This window comes from Erpetoichthys calabaricus, chromosome 6 (genome assembly GCF_900747795.2).
Source record: "Erpetoichthys calabaricus chromosome 6, fErpCal1.3, whole genome shotgun sequence".
Classification (NCBI taxonomy): Eukaryota; Metazoa; Chordata; class Cladistia; order Polypteriformes; family Polypteridae; genus Erpetoichthys; species Erpetoichthys calabaricus.
Genome location: NC_041399.2, coordinates 26,168,700 through 26,183,136, shown reverse-complemented (window position 1 = coordinate 26,183,136; position 14,437 = coordinate 26,168,700). Strand labels below are relative to the sequence as shown.

Sequence of the window (14,437 nt, the reverse complement as noted above, 5' to 3'; positions counted from 1 at the left end):
TGCGACGAGTCTCATCTCACCTCGGACTGCACTCTCCCTCACACACTGTGTTCATGCATGCAATTGGTGCGTGCCTGTCGCTGTCTCTCTGTCGCCAATATAATGTTTGCAGACGCGTTTATTATACACCCTGACTTTCCACAGTCTGGCTAATATCTTTAATGAATGTGTGTGACATATTTAGTCTTGCTGATTGGACATAAAGCCACAGTGAAAAGGCACAAGACAAGGCAGATGGTACTGTGCTGCACTGAAGGGGGCGGATGTGAGCCCAACAGGTGCTTGTCGCTGCTGTTCTTCAACACAGAGGCTCTGGGCGCATTAGTGATATCAGAAAGTCAAGTGCATTGCAGCGGTCCATTTATTTTTATTTTTTGTTTCGACTGACTGGAAGATTAAGATTTGTAAAACTAAAGGAAAATAAGAAGGACTTTTACAAGAAAGTGACAGAGATTTTCGTGGAGAAGGATAGGCACATGGACTTCATTTACAAAAAAAAAAGTAAGACCATAAACGGCTTTCAATTTTATAAAAAGTGGGATCAGACTAAGAAAAAAAATCCAATATGTAAAAACTAAATTGATTTTAAATAAAATATTCTTTTGTTTTTCTTGTTATCATTTTGTTGTAAAAAAAATTGATGAAAGCAACAAAATTAAAAGCTTTTAAAAACAACTAAATATTTCAATTAAGGTCAAAATTGAAGTCCGTTATTTTTGTACACCTCTCTATTCTTTCATTTGTATTGAATGAGTATGAATTGAGGAATTGCAACAGCAAATTGAGAACACATGGAGGGTGCCGAGCAAATGTGCTCTCTCCGATCTCTCTCGCTGCTATAAATGTAACGTTCTTTCTTAACCAAATACAGTGGTGTGAAAAACTATTTGCCCCCTTCCTGATTTCTTATTCTTTTGCATGTTTGTCACACAAAATGTTTCTGATCATCAAACACATTTAACCATTAGTCAAATATAACACAAGTAAACACAAAATGCAGTTTGTAAATGGTGGTTTTTATTATTTAGGGAGAAAAAAAATCCAAACCTACATGGCCCTGTGTGAAAAAGTAATTGCCCCCTGAACCTAATAACTGGTTGGGCCACCCTTAGCAGCAATAACTGCAATCAAGCGTTTGCGATAACTTGCAATGAGTCTTTTACAGCGCTCTGGAGGAATTTTGGCCCACTCATCTTTGCAAAATTGTTGTAATTCAGCTTTATTTGAGGGTTTTCTAGCATGAACCGCCTTTTTAAGGTCATGCCATAGCATCTCAATTGGATTCAGGTCAGGACTTTGACTAGGCCACTCCAAAGTCTTCATTTTGTTTTTCTTCAGCCATTCAGAGGTGGATTTGCTGGTGTGTTTTGGGTCATTGTCCTGTTGCAGCATCCAAGATCGCTTCAGCTTGAGTTGACGAACAGATGGCCGGACATTCTCCTTCAGGATTTTTTGGCAGACAGTAGAATTCATGGTTCCATCTATCACAGCAAGCCTTCCAGGTCCTGAAGCAGCAAAACAACTCCAGACCATCACACTACCACCACCATATTTTACTGTTGGTATGATGTTCTTTTTCTGAAATGCTGTGTTCCTTTTACGCCAGATGTAACGGGACATTTGCCTTCCAAAAAGTTCAACTTTTGTCTCATCAGTCCACAAGGTATTTTCCCAAAAGTCTTGGCAATCATTGAGATGTTTCTTAGCAAAATTGAGACGAGTCCTAATGTTCTTTTTGCTTAACAGTGGTTTGCGTCTTGGAAATCTGCCATGCAGGCCGTTTTTGCCCAGTCTCTTTCTTATGGTGGAGTCGTGAACACTGACCTTAATTGAGGAAAGTGAGGCCTGCAGTTCTTTAGACGTTGTCCTGGGGTCTTTTGTGACCTCTCGGATGAGTCGTCTCTGCGCTCTTGGGGTAATTTTGGTCGGCCGGCCACTCCTGGGAAGGTTCACCACTGTTCCATGTTTTTGCCATTTGTGGATAATGGCTCTCACTGTGGTTCGCTGGAGTCCCAAAGCTTTAGAAATGGCTTTATAACCTTTACCAGACTGATAGATCTCAATTACTTCTGTTCTCATTTGTTCCTGAATTTCTTTGGATCTTGGCATTATGTCTAGCTTTTGAGGTGCTTTTGGTCTACTTCTCTGTGTCAGGCAGCTCCTATTTAAGTGATTTCTTGATTGAAACAGGTGTGGCAGTAATCATGCCTGGGGGTGGCTACGGAAATTGAACTCAGGTGTGATACACCACAGTTAGGTTATTTTTTAACAAGGGGGCAATTACTTTTTCACACAGGGCCATGTAGGTTTGGATTTTTTTTCTCCCTAAATAATAAAAACCATCAGTTAAAAACTGCATTTTGTGTTTACTTGTGTTATATTTGACTAATGGTTAAATGTGTTTGATGATCAGAAACATTTTGTGTGACAAACATGCAAAAGAATAAGAAATCAGGAAGGGGGCAAATAGTTTTTCACACCACTGTATGTACTTTACCAATGTGTGTGTAAAGAATGCTGATGAGATATTAAACATAAGCAGTAGTCAATGTACAGGCTGCCAGTTGAATAGTGAATAAGTTACTCTTTCGGGTTCATATATTTGTAAATCTGACTCTGAAGAAGTCACCAGCCATGAACCTCACCGCACGTCACTGCCCTTCAGTATTGCCAGCAGAAATCGTCAACATGCAGTCTACTGGCGCCAGTGGCCGAGGACCTCGTCTGTGTACTTCCATCACAGGCTTTCGTCGAGTGAATATTTTCACTATGTGACTATCTGTGCAACTGACGATGTTGCAACAATAACAAATCGCTCAAAATGCGTGCTTGTTTAAACCTTAACAGCAACGTGCTTGCGCAGACTGGTTTCTTGGGTTGAAACATTTGATCTTGCTGACTATACTCATCAGGCCACTTAATCTGTTTGATCATTTATAGTCAAGCCTGTTTAACGGCATTAGGAACTGTGAGTGTATTTTGTTGACTGAAACATAACTCGCATTGAAATATGTGTGGACCAGCATTTGTGGTCTTGCAACAGAAAAAAAAAACTAAAATTGTACTAATATTATGTAAAAAAGACCAGAACTAAATAAAATAAAAATTGTTGACTCCACTGAAAACTAGAATGAAATAAAAATAAAAAAAAATTTTATAAAATAAAAACTAAAACTACAATTAATATTAGAACTGAAATATCACTTGGAGAGACCACCTAAACATATAAATGAACCTGGAACCCTAAGGCCTTCAGGAACACCAAGGGTGGCAAGTTACCATAGTAGGGCATTTATAGCTGGGCACACTTTGAGTCTTCAGTCAAACTGAATGTTCAGAACTCAGATTAAAATGGTGGGAAGAAGTAGTCAGGGTTGAGAGAGACAGAGAAAAGGAAAAAGAGAAGTGGGGGAAGAAAAGGGAAGCTCTTTTAGCAGGCAAATAGCCACTGTGACAAGAAGAGACCCGAGACATTGTAAAGGTTTGGGGCAGCCACCAGTATAACGTGTTCCTGGCTGCAAAAGTCAAAGGTTTGGTAGCAAGTGAAGTTTACAAGACAGAGTCCAAAACAGAACTGCCTTCCAGAGGAAGGGAGTGAAGCTTTATAGGAAATCTTGGGGGTAGTGATGTCGTCCTCGAGGCCGGGACAGGAAGTGATGTCGTCCTCTGGCTGGGACCAGACGTGATGTCGTCCTCGGGCCCGGGACAGGAAGTGATATCGTCCTCTGGGCTGGGACCGGACGTGATGTCGTCCTCGGGGCCGGGACTGGAAGTGATGTCATCCTCTGGCTGGTACCGGACGTGATGTCGTCCTCGGGGCCGGGACAGGAAGTGATGTTGTCCTCTGGCTGGGACCGGACGTGATGTCGTCCTCGGGCCCTGGACAGGAAGTGATGTCGTCCTCTGGCTGGGACCGGACGTGATGTTGCCCTTGGACCCGGGACAGGAAGTGATGTCGTCCTCTGGGCTGGGACCGGACGTGATGTCGTCCTCGGGGCCGGGACAGGAAGTGATGTTGTCCTCTGGCTGGGACCGGACGTGATGTCGTCCTCGGGCCCTGGACAGGAAGTGATGTCGTCCTCTGGCTGGGACCGGACGTGATGTCGTCCTTGGGCCCGGGACAGGAAGTGATGTCGTCCTCTGGGCTGGGACCGGAAGTGATGTCATCCTCGGGGCCGGGACTGGAAGTGATGTCATCCTCTGGGCCAGGACTGGAAGTGGCGTGTCCCGAGTCAAGGCAGTGGCTCCCAGTGGGATTTCCCAGGAAAGGTCTGCAGGAAACTTAGAAAGAGCGTTAGGGCACCCCGCCACCCCCTGGGCAGATGTGTTACCATTATTCTCCAAGCGCTTCAGCTACCTCCTATTCTTACGTGTGTGACACCATATAGGGTAGGGCCGGAGATTTTTTGGTGTTGTCTTTGTGTTTTGGTTTAGTTTGTGGTTGATGTTATCTCTTTATTCATCCTTCTCTTGTGCTATTTTTACTAATAACGGCGCCTTCTTTTTACCTTTTAGCTCTCACAGAGTCTCCCCCTGATCACAGATTTTTGTTTTTAAAGGGTCATAAAGGAATGCCTGTTGTACACTATTTAATTAAAACAATAAAAGATGATAATTTGGAATATCTCCTCTAGTATACTTTACAACCCTTCCTAACCTCTACTGATTTTTCCATTTTTCAGCCACTATTTTCTCCACTAATTTTCTTCTGGGTCTGTCCTCTGAACAGGAGAGGCACATGGCCATTTAAAGACCTTATTGGTCAATTTCATGGTCAAGACCTCGTTTGAACGATAGCTAGTGTCAATATTTCAGGAAATGTGACAATGCAATTTCTCATGTCAAGACCAAATATTATTTTCATGAATCTGCTGCTATGACTAGGTGTGAACAAAATATCATAAAGGGAAAGATCAAGTAGGCAAAAGATCATAAGACACACTGATAAAGTGAATGAAGCATTCATAAAAGATTAGGGCAATTACTTTATGTGTGTTTACGAGTAGCTTGAGAAGTGTTTTTATTTTGTAAAGTTAGCAATTTGACGACCGTCTGGAAGTGAGTCCATTCTTAATACCTTTACCAGTCGCTCTTGTCTTCACGAGCATCTCCTAAACAGCTCTGCTTTCAAAGTGGGGTTAAATGCTAATTTAAAATCTATTTTGGTCAAGAATGAACACACCCTGATGTGACACTCGAGAGCATAATCCCTAACTCACTGATACCCCGATAAAGTAAAAAGCCCAACATTAATGCACAGTTGATGCAAAGAGAAGTCAAGCAAAATGACACCTTTTATTGGCAATCCGAACCGATTACAATATGCAAGCTTTCGAGGCAGCTCATCTTGCCTGAAGAAGGGGTCTGACTTGCCTCGAAAGCCTGCATATTGTAATCGGTTCGGATTGCCAATAAAAGGTGTCATTTTGCTTGACTTGTCAGCGCATCTATTATGGCTAACACAGTACAGCGGCCTAGTTGTGAAATTCTGGCATTTCCTGTTTGTTTCACAATTTCACACAACGTTTTATATATAAGCTCAAACAAAGTATTAAATTCATCCTGTTTGTTTAAAGTACAAAATTTTGTACATTTTCTATAGTACATATTTTCTAAGAAGAATTTAACGTAAGACTGGGGGGCAGCATTTTGTTTAAAAACTCACTGGGTTCATCTTTAGTCTTCTAAAATCTTATTATATTTTACAGGAGAATCTGAAAGATGGATCTCATAAATGTACATCATATCTTCCTTCCTTTGATTTCAAAGTATTTGATTTATCTCAATGTTTCTCCAATATAAACGCATCCCTGCCTGTCTTAGACAGCGTTGGCACACAACATTCAGTATGTCGATGTCATCAATGAAAACGCAAATGCAAATGCTCCAGATTTTCATGCAAAATTGTGGTGGTGCTTTTTATATTTAAGAAAATGTCAGTCAGTCAGTGTCCAACCCTCTATATCCTAACACAGGGTCATGGGGATCTGCTGGATCCAATCCCAGCCAGCACAGGGCGCAAGACAGGAACAAATCCCGGGCAGGGTGCCAGCCCACCGCAGGGCACACGCACTCACCAAGCACACACTAGGGACAATTTAGGATCGCCAATGCACCTAACCTGCATGTCTTTGGATTGTGGGAGGAAACCCACCCCCAGACACGGGGAGAACATGCAAACTCCACGCAGGGAGGACCCGGGAAGCAAACCCTTACTGCGAGGCAGCAGCGCTACCACTGTGCCGCCATACTGCCCTTAAGAAAATGTAATTATTCCAATAGTACATTAAAAGGTAGGTCTCATAAAGCACTAACGAGAGCGGCCAGTTTTTAAACTCCGCACTGTACTTAGTAGCCCTGGATTGGTTTATTGAGTTGGTGAATGAATGCTTTAAGTTCTAATTCAAAGTTAATTTGGATTTGTAGAATGCATATCGATTCTCTCTTTAGAATGCAGAAATTACTTACAGTGTTATCTCTCGCTTTTTCCTCCAAAGATCAGATTATTGCTATTGTCAGGCAGTCAATATGATCACAGCTCCATCCTGCCTTCACCACTAAGACGTTCACAAGATGATGTGGTCATTACTGTATTCCTCCATGTCAGGCATCTCGAGACCAAATGTAAGAGTCATTCCAGAAAAATCCTTTAACGCTGCATTAGGTAAACACGTCACTGTGAATAAGAATTCACTTATTTGGATTACTTGTCATATAATGTAATACCTTTTAATCATCTCCAGTGATGCTTGTATGTATGCATATGAACTGTCTGGCTGCTTTGTTCCCAATGCTGCAGAACCTCTGGCACGATTGATAGGCCACGTTAGCCTTAAGATTAAAACATTTTCTTTTTCTATGGTTTGACCAGTCTGGCAGCAACATAGTAATTTAGATGTTAAAACTGTTCTGAATTTTTTTGGTACATAATTAAAAAAAAACATTTTAAATAAGCAAACTTTTAAACTAAAAGCAGTAAAAACTGCTCAAATGTCTTTTGTGCCAACAACTCTCGAAAGCAAAACATATTGAAATGTTGACCCTACTTTTTATGAGGCTTTTGTAACATTTAATGTAATACACCTTAAAAGAAAGATCATTGAATTTATTGACTACAGGAAGTGTAGAGTACCTTTGTGGTGTAAGACCCACCTGCTCTTTATGGGATGCTGCCAGTGCACAGTAGTGTTGCTGTATTTTATCAGAAATTCAAATGTATGTTTCAGTTCAGTTCAGTGTAGCTTGTTTTTGTGTGGTACAGAGTGCCATCACAAGTTCTCAGGTAAAATGCAAGTGGAAATTTTGCAAATGGCTACAGTAAATACAGAATCAGCACACATAAAGATATATATTTGCTTAAATATACAGGAAAACAAAGTAGTTTGAAGCTTATTGAAGATTGTGGGTTTGCTTCCCGGTTCCTCCCTGTGTGGATAGCGCTTTGAGTACTGAGAAAAGCGCTATATAAATGTAATGAATTATTATTATTATTATTATTATTATTATTACTATTATTATTATTATTATTAGCAAAAATGGAAACAATTGTGACTGTCTGGGTCGGCTCCACGATCCCTGGCAGCTGTTGAACCCATAACCGTCAACAGTTATACAATACAATTACAATACAATTTATTTCTGTAGAACCCAAAATCACACAAGTGCCACAATGGGCTTTAACAGGCCCTGCCTTTCGACAGCCCCCTAGCCTTTACTCTCTAAGAAGACAAAGAAAAACTCCCAAAAAAAAAACATGTAGGGAAAAAAAAAATGGAAGAAACCTTGGGAAAGGCAGTTCAAAGAGAGACCCTTTTTTTGGAAGGTTAGGCGGGCAGTGGTTGTCAAAAAAAGGGGGTAAATACAATACAATACACGGAAGAGAACACAAGTAATCCTCAATACAATATAATAGAAATACTAAGGGGTTCACCCCCTGCTCACTTCGCTTGCCAACCCCCAGGGCCTGTGCTACGCGCCAGCCACTTCACATCTCTGCCGCTCACGTTGTGAAGAGGGGTGCTGAACGCACTCCAAGGAGATGCGGTTGCTCCTCAGAAACCCCCTCTTAAACGGTGATACAATGAGAAACAAATACAGTTGTTTTTTTGTTACCTCCTCTTTGCTCGATCAGCTGCTGCTGCTGCTGTTGCCGTGCCGTGTGATCTGCATCTCACAAAGAACGTTGAACATTTAAAAGCCTGTACAGCAGCTGTCCTACTCTTTGTCTCGTATTTCCAGCACTGGGCGTGGTTAAATCTCAGCACAAAGTCTCGTCCTGCAGGACATGAGTTCTTGATGTTTTTTAGTTTATAATTTAAAAACAGAATAAGAATCTGAAAATCTAACAACGTCACATTAAAGTTCGATAAACTCTGAAAAGAATGATAACAAACATATATATGTAGGTTTTAAAATAAGCCCGATTTAAAGCGTGGAAAAAAACGACATAAATTCATCACATAAAATCATTCCATAATATATAGAGTAGATTACAAGTGCAGAGCAGAAGTCAACAGTAGATGATACCACATACTAGGATTTGGGCATAGAACAAGGATAAAGTTCCAAAACGTGGCGGGCAAATTAGGACACACACAGTCAAGAGGCAGGTGTAGCAGATCTTTGGTGCTTTTATTAAAAGAAAAGTCAACAACTAGGAGTGCAAAACATGCAGTGCAAAAGTTCTTTGATGAAAGCCACGTAAATCCAATAATTAAAAGACTCTTTCAGTCGATTTGGCAGTATATCTAAAGTCATGTCCCCTCTGACTCCAGTCTCCAAAGAAGCGTACACTCGCACTGGCCTGCGAATGGTGACCACATCACTTCCTTCGCTCTGATCCTGATGAAGCACTGACTTATAAGACCCGTCCTCTCTATCTCAAAACTCTACTCAGTTGTTAAACGGTGAACTTTATACAGCTGTCTGTCCCAGATACTGTAGATGTGGTTTCTTTATCTGTCATCAACAATGTTTCAAAGGTCAAATGCCTTCTACCTACCATTTCAGCTTCTAACATGTTATTATTTTATACAGAAATATTAACAATTTTAAGAAATTAAGATTATATTTTTCATTTGGAGACGGTGGCACTGACTAGAAAGCAGGAGACTGAGCTGGAGGTGGCAGAGTTAAAGATGCTAAGATTTGCATTGGGTGTGATGAGGACATTAGAGGGAGGCGGCATGGTGGCGCAGTGGGTAGCGCTGCTGCCTTGCAGTTGGGAGACCTGGGTTCGCTTCCCGGGTCCTCCTGCATGGAGTTTGCATGTTCTCCCCGTGTCTGCGTGGGTTTCCTCCCACAGTCCAAAGACATGCTGGTTAGGTGGATTGGCAATTCTAAATTGGCCCTAGTGTGTGCTTGGTGTGTAGGTGTGTTTGTGTGTGTCCTGCGGTGGGTTGGCACCCTGCCCGGGATTGCTTCCTGCCTTGTGCCCTGTGTTGGCTGGGATTGGCTCCAGCAGACCCCTGCGACCCTGTGTTCGGATTCAGCGGGTTGGATAATGGATGGATGGACATTAGAGGGTCCGCTCAGGTTGTAGACAAAGTCAGAGAGGCGAGATTGCTTTGGTTTGGACATGTGCAGAGGAGAGATGCTGGGTATAATGGGAAAAGAACGATAGAGGTGCCAGGTAAGAGGAAAAGAGGAAGGCCTAAGAGAAGGTTTATGGATGTGGTGAGAGAGGACATGCAGGTGATGGGTGTAACAGAGCAAGATGTAGAGGACAGGAAGATATGGAACAAGATGATCCGCTGTGGCAACCCCTAACAGGAGTAGCCGAAAGAAGAAGAATATATTTTTCAACACTACTGCACTGTAAATGATGCTACAGTGCAGTACAAGGCATCTGAACTTCAATCAAGCACAGAAAATAAATGTCTGTAGAGACATAGCACTTTAGTACTAAAAAAGCTAAAATTGAAGCAAAAACAAAATGGGCTACTAAGAAAGGCCATGCTCGTTTTTGTACCACTGCTTTATTTTGTGACTAAAAAATTTAGTAGTGCCCTTTTCATGTGTTGAAAAGTAAGGAAGATTTCTCAATATAATAACCCTCTACCTTTATTCACCAGGACTCTCTGTTGTGTCCTCCTCAACAAGTCGATATGCTGTCAGGTCAAAGAACATAACATCAAACATACGCTGAAACATCTGTTTCCAGTCTGTTCTTTTAACAGCAGCAGCGCTCAATGCAGCCTCTTGTGCTGTGATTTGCGTCAGTTTCTTTATGTGTAGATCCAGGCCTTTAATAAATGGTTAATTGTTACTGGTCTCTGTGCAGACCACCTGATGTGGCTTATACACTGCTGCCGTGTTTAATGGAAATATTGTATAGTGGGTGTCTTATGAAGCAAGGTGCCCTGAAGCTGAGAAATTATGAATGGAGGTCTCTGACTTACAAGAGGCTGCCTGGCAGGGGTTAGCAGGGTGACAGCAGATCACCATAGCAAACAGGTAATCAGAGGAAAATCCCAGAGTGATATGAATGCTCAGTGGAGGTGATAGGCTTTTCCATTTTCCTGTAAATTGGAAACTTCAATGCTGTAGAAGAAATTAAATCTTTTTATGAGATGTTTTCCATCTGACAACTTGCCTCAAATCTATGTGAAGACATAAAACACAAAATGTTTGGAAAAATAGTTTTATTAAATAAACAGTATAGCCCGCCAGAAGATGTGACTTCAAAGGTTATGATATGCTCCAAAAAAACGATTGTGGCAATCACTAAAGCAAAAACTTCCTGGCAAGATTGTAAGAAATGCTGGTGTTTACAGTAGCTTCCATAGAGCAGTGATGGAGTGCAGGTCGATCCACGTCCAAATTGTTTATTTGCATTGATTACAGCAAAGGCTTGAAAAGACAGATTCATTCTTTCATCAGCTCTTTACTTATTGTGAATGATGAAAGATAAAGCAGAAAGAAACATTTTGCAACTTAGCACATTATACTGTACGTCATGCTCATTTTCCACAGAATGTTTGACGAGTCCCACAGCAAATCCATCAATGGTGGTAGCTGGCTATCTTATTATGGATGACTGTTGGTAACATTTGGTTGCTGCTGATACTTTGCAGCCACATATAATGTTCCTTAATTTCTTTGCTGTGGATGCAAACTCTGCACTTCTTGTTGACTTGCTATCTGCCCCTGCCATGATGATCTGCATTTTTTTGTTTTTTTATTTTTATTCATTTATTTTCTTTACAGCTTTCTCCTTGGTCTTTAAAAATAATAGAAGTAGTATTTTTGCAGTTTTAAGTCAAATCAAGTCAAGTTGGGGAGCATTCACTGGTACAGTACATTGCCGCACCCACCACATGACGAAACAGCTCGGCATCCTGGTTGGCAACCACCCAGGCAGACACGCGGTCCAGTCCCACCCTCCGGAAATGAACTTCTATCTGTCGCAGCCAAGTGCTATGTGGGCAACCCCTTGGTCTGGTCCAGCCATTCGGGTCCTCAACAATGAGAATCCTACGAGCCGGATCACCCTCGGGGAATCACGCCACATGGCCGTAGTGCCGTAACTGACTGGTAATGTGCCTCATTCGGGACTCCATGAGCAACACAAAATCAAACCAACGGTACCCAAGAGGCACAGGACCAAAGGAGTCCAAGAACATTTTGAAGACTGTAAGAAAAACTTTTGGGGGGGATCCACCCCATATATTGATTGATGACAACAACAAAGAATTAGTAGTTATTCCATACAGCAGCGTTTTTCACCCTGTAAGTATTTGTGACCCGAGTTTTCATAACAGGTTTAATTGCGGCCCCCTAACATTTTTTTTGAAAGGAGCCCACTAATACCAATTTGTTCTTTTTTAATTAATGATATATTATAGATGCATATTTTATTATACCTACTTAACTTTTATCGACATTTATCTAACTCTATATTTATTTTTTTTAGTATCAGAATATAGTTTAAGTTAATTTTTTTTTGGTTTCAATAGATGTAGTTTTCATATTTTCGATTCTTGTTTTCTTTTTTCTTCGCGCCCCCCTTTTTGTTACTTCGCGTCCCACTAGGAGGGCCCGCCCCACAGGTTGAGAACCACTGCCATAGAGTAGCCAACACAGACTGAGTCTCCAACAAAAGACTGAAAAACAAGGGTTCTGCGGGTGTTTTAAATAGCCAAAAAGAAGGAAGAGGCGGGATAACAAGATAATTGCCAGAAATTAGGTCATCATGGGGTGTGGTGAGGAACAGGAAGAGGAGGATTTGGTCTGGCTATTGTCTTCAGAGGATCTGCAAATGGGGGAAGAAGATGTGTTAGTCCACTCGTTTAGTCGATTTAATCTTAGTTAGATCCCTATGTTGCCTCCGAAGTGCACATGTGAGACAAGATGTTAATTTTGAAAAACTTCTTCCCAAGGTACCATTTTGTTGTTAATGTCAGTGTTGCCATTGCTTGCTGTTTGTAATGCAGGATTAAAATCACCAAAATCACCAAAACAAATAATTAAACGGACCTTGCATATAACCAGTTTTATGGAAGCTAGTACCCCATGTAACAGTACAACTTGGACAGTCAAAGAAAAACACATCTACTGTCTTACACTTGCCCTTTGTGCTATGTGAGCAAGATGGCAATGTGTGAGGATATCTGAACAAAAAAGCACAATCAGGAACAGATCCACTAACCCAGCTTGTCCCCAGACATTGTGAAGAGCTGCAGCGTTCCATTTCACACCTAAAATGTACAGTTTTGGAAGTAGTGCAGCCACATTCCCATGCGGGTAACTTTGACAAGGGAAACGTTTTGGATTTTTGTAACTAAACACCCTGGTAGTTAGTTTAAATGAATCATGTGATCTGAAGTGTTTTCTTTAAAGTTTACATTATTTCTACTTAAATCTACCTGTTGGTGTAAGCCACACATGCTGTCTGATATTTACCTGTTGGCGAACGAGAGCCAGTCAGATTATCTTTGTTTTTTTGATAGATGTAGCTTGACATTATCATTGATTCAACATCTTTTTTTCATGCTTAACGCATTGCTTTTTGTATGTAGGGCTTGTTCTACACATTTAAACTTTGTGACCCACCAGGGGGTGTATCAGCCACCCTACCCGACACAGACAGGCAGACAGAAGTTCAAGTCCAGCACACTTTTATTCTTCAGTGGGGATGCCCTTTCCTTTTGCTCCTCACTACACAGCATCGTACAGTACACAAGTACCAAAACAAGTGCCTCCACTCCTCTCACAGCAAGCTTTGTCCACCTCCTCCCGACTCGGGCCCTTCGACTGGAGTGAGGTGGCCCCTTTTATAGGGCAGAATGACTATAAAGGAGGAAGACCTCTGACTCAACAGTCCCAGTCCCAGTGAGGCATTATGCAGGCATATCACTGTTGGTATAAAGGAGCCCTAGTCGCGTTTCTTGACACACTTCTTCCGAGTAATTTGTTGGCTGAAATTTCTCAGTGTTAGTGTGTCAGAGAGAGGATGTATAGCCTTGTTCATAATGGCACTCAGTTTCATTTTAATTCTGTCCTTTTCTACTGCCTTCAAGGGGGCCAGAGTACATCTTATAACTGAACCGGCACTTTTAACTAGCTTGTTAATTTGGTGGGTATCTCTTAGACGTGAGGTTACCAGCTGAGCACACCACAGGTAGAAAATTGCACTGTCCATATCAGAGTTGTAGAAGATGTGAAGGATGTCATTACCCACTATCCTAATGTGAAAGAGCCTGCTCTGCCTCTGTGCTACGAAACCAGTCCAGTCATGTACTTGTAGGAGTGCACCACCTCGGGTGACTGGACATAGACGCACTTTGGTGCTGCAAAATTCAATAACCAGCTGCTTGGTTTTGCTAATATTAAGATGCAGATAATTCTCTCACACCAGAAACAAAGTTCTCCACCCAATTCCTACACTGTCTCATCCCCTTTTTCAATACACCCCATAATTGTGAATCATCTGAGTCTTTCTGCAAGTGAAATGACCTGCTGTTATATTTATAGTCGGAGGTGTACAGAGTGAAGGGGCAAACTCAAAATACAATGGAAATATGAAAAACATGTAATCAACAACTCAGTGAGCCTAACTAGACAGGTTAGTGCACCTAACCACCACCCCATGGATTGCTTACTGCATTTATCCAAGACATACCCAAAATCCACACTCCTTATACCTTCAGTGCCTCTTGCAATGCCCTTCATCCTCTCAGCAGTTGAGTTCTTGCCATCATTCTTATTTTCTTCTTGAAGACTTTTAAGCCCTAGTCCATAATGTCTGGCCACTTCCAGTCCCCTTTGTAACACCTTCACTCAAGAAACCATCCAGTGGAGCCTGCAACTCCACAGAGGCCTGAGTGTAGTGTAAAATCAGGCCCCGTGCATAAAATAAATTTCCCTGTTGTTCCCAAATGAAATGCATTTGTGTTTAACCTTTGTCACCTGTGAATTAAAGAAAATAAATCTACCA

General features: G+C 41.6%; 1 protein-coding gene across 1 annotated transcript in view; it reads left to right on the top strand.

Annotated features, from left to right (window-relative positions):
* ctnnd2a (catenin (cadherin-associated protein), delta 2a) overlaps positions 1-14,437 on the top strand; it is a 1,670,075-nt gene that overhangs the window by 785,852 nt on the left and 869,786 nt on the right. The window lies entirely within an intron of this gene.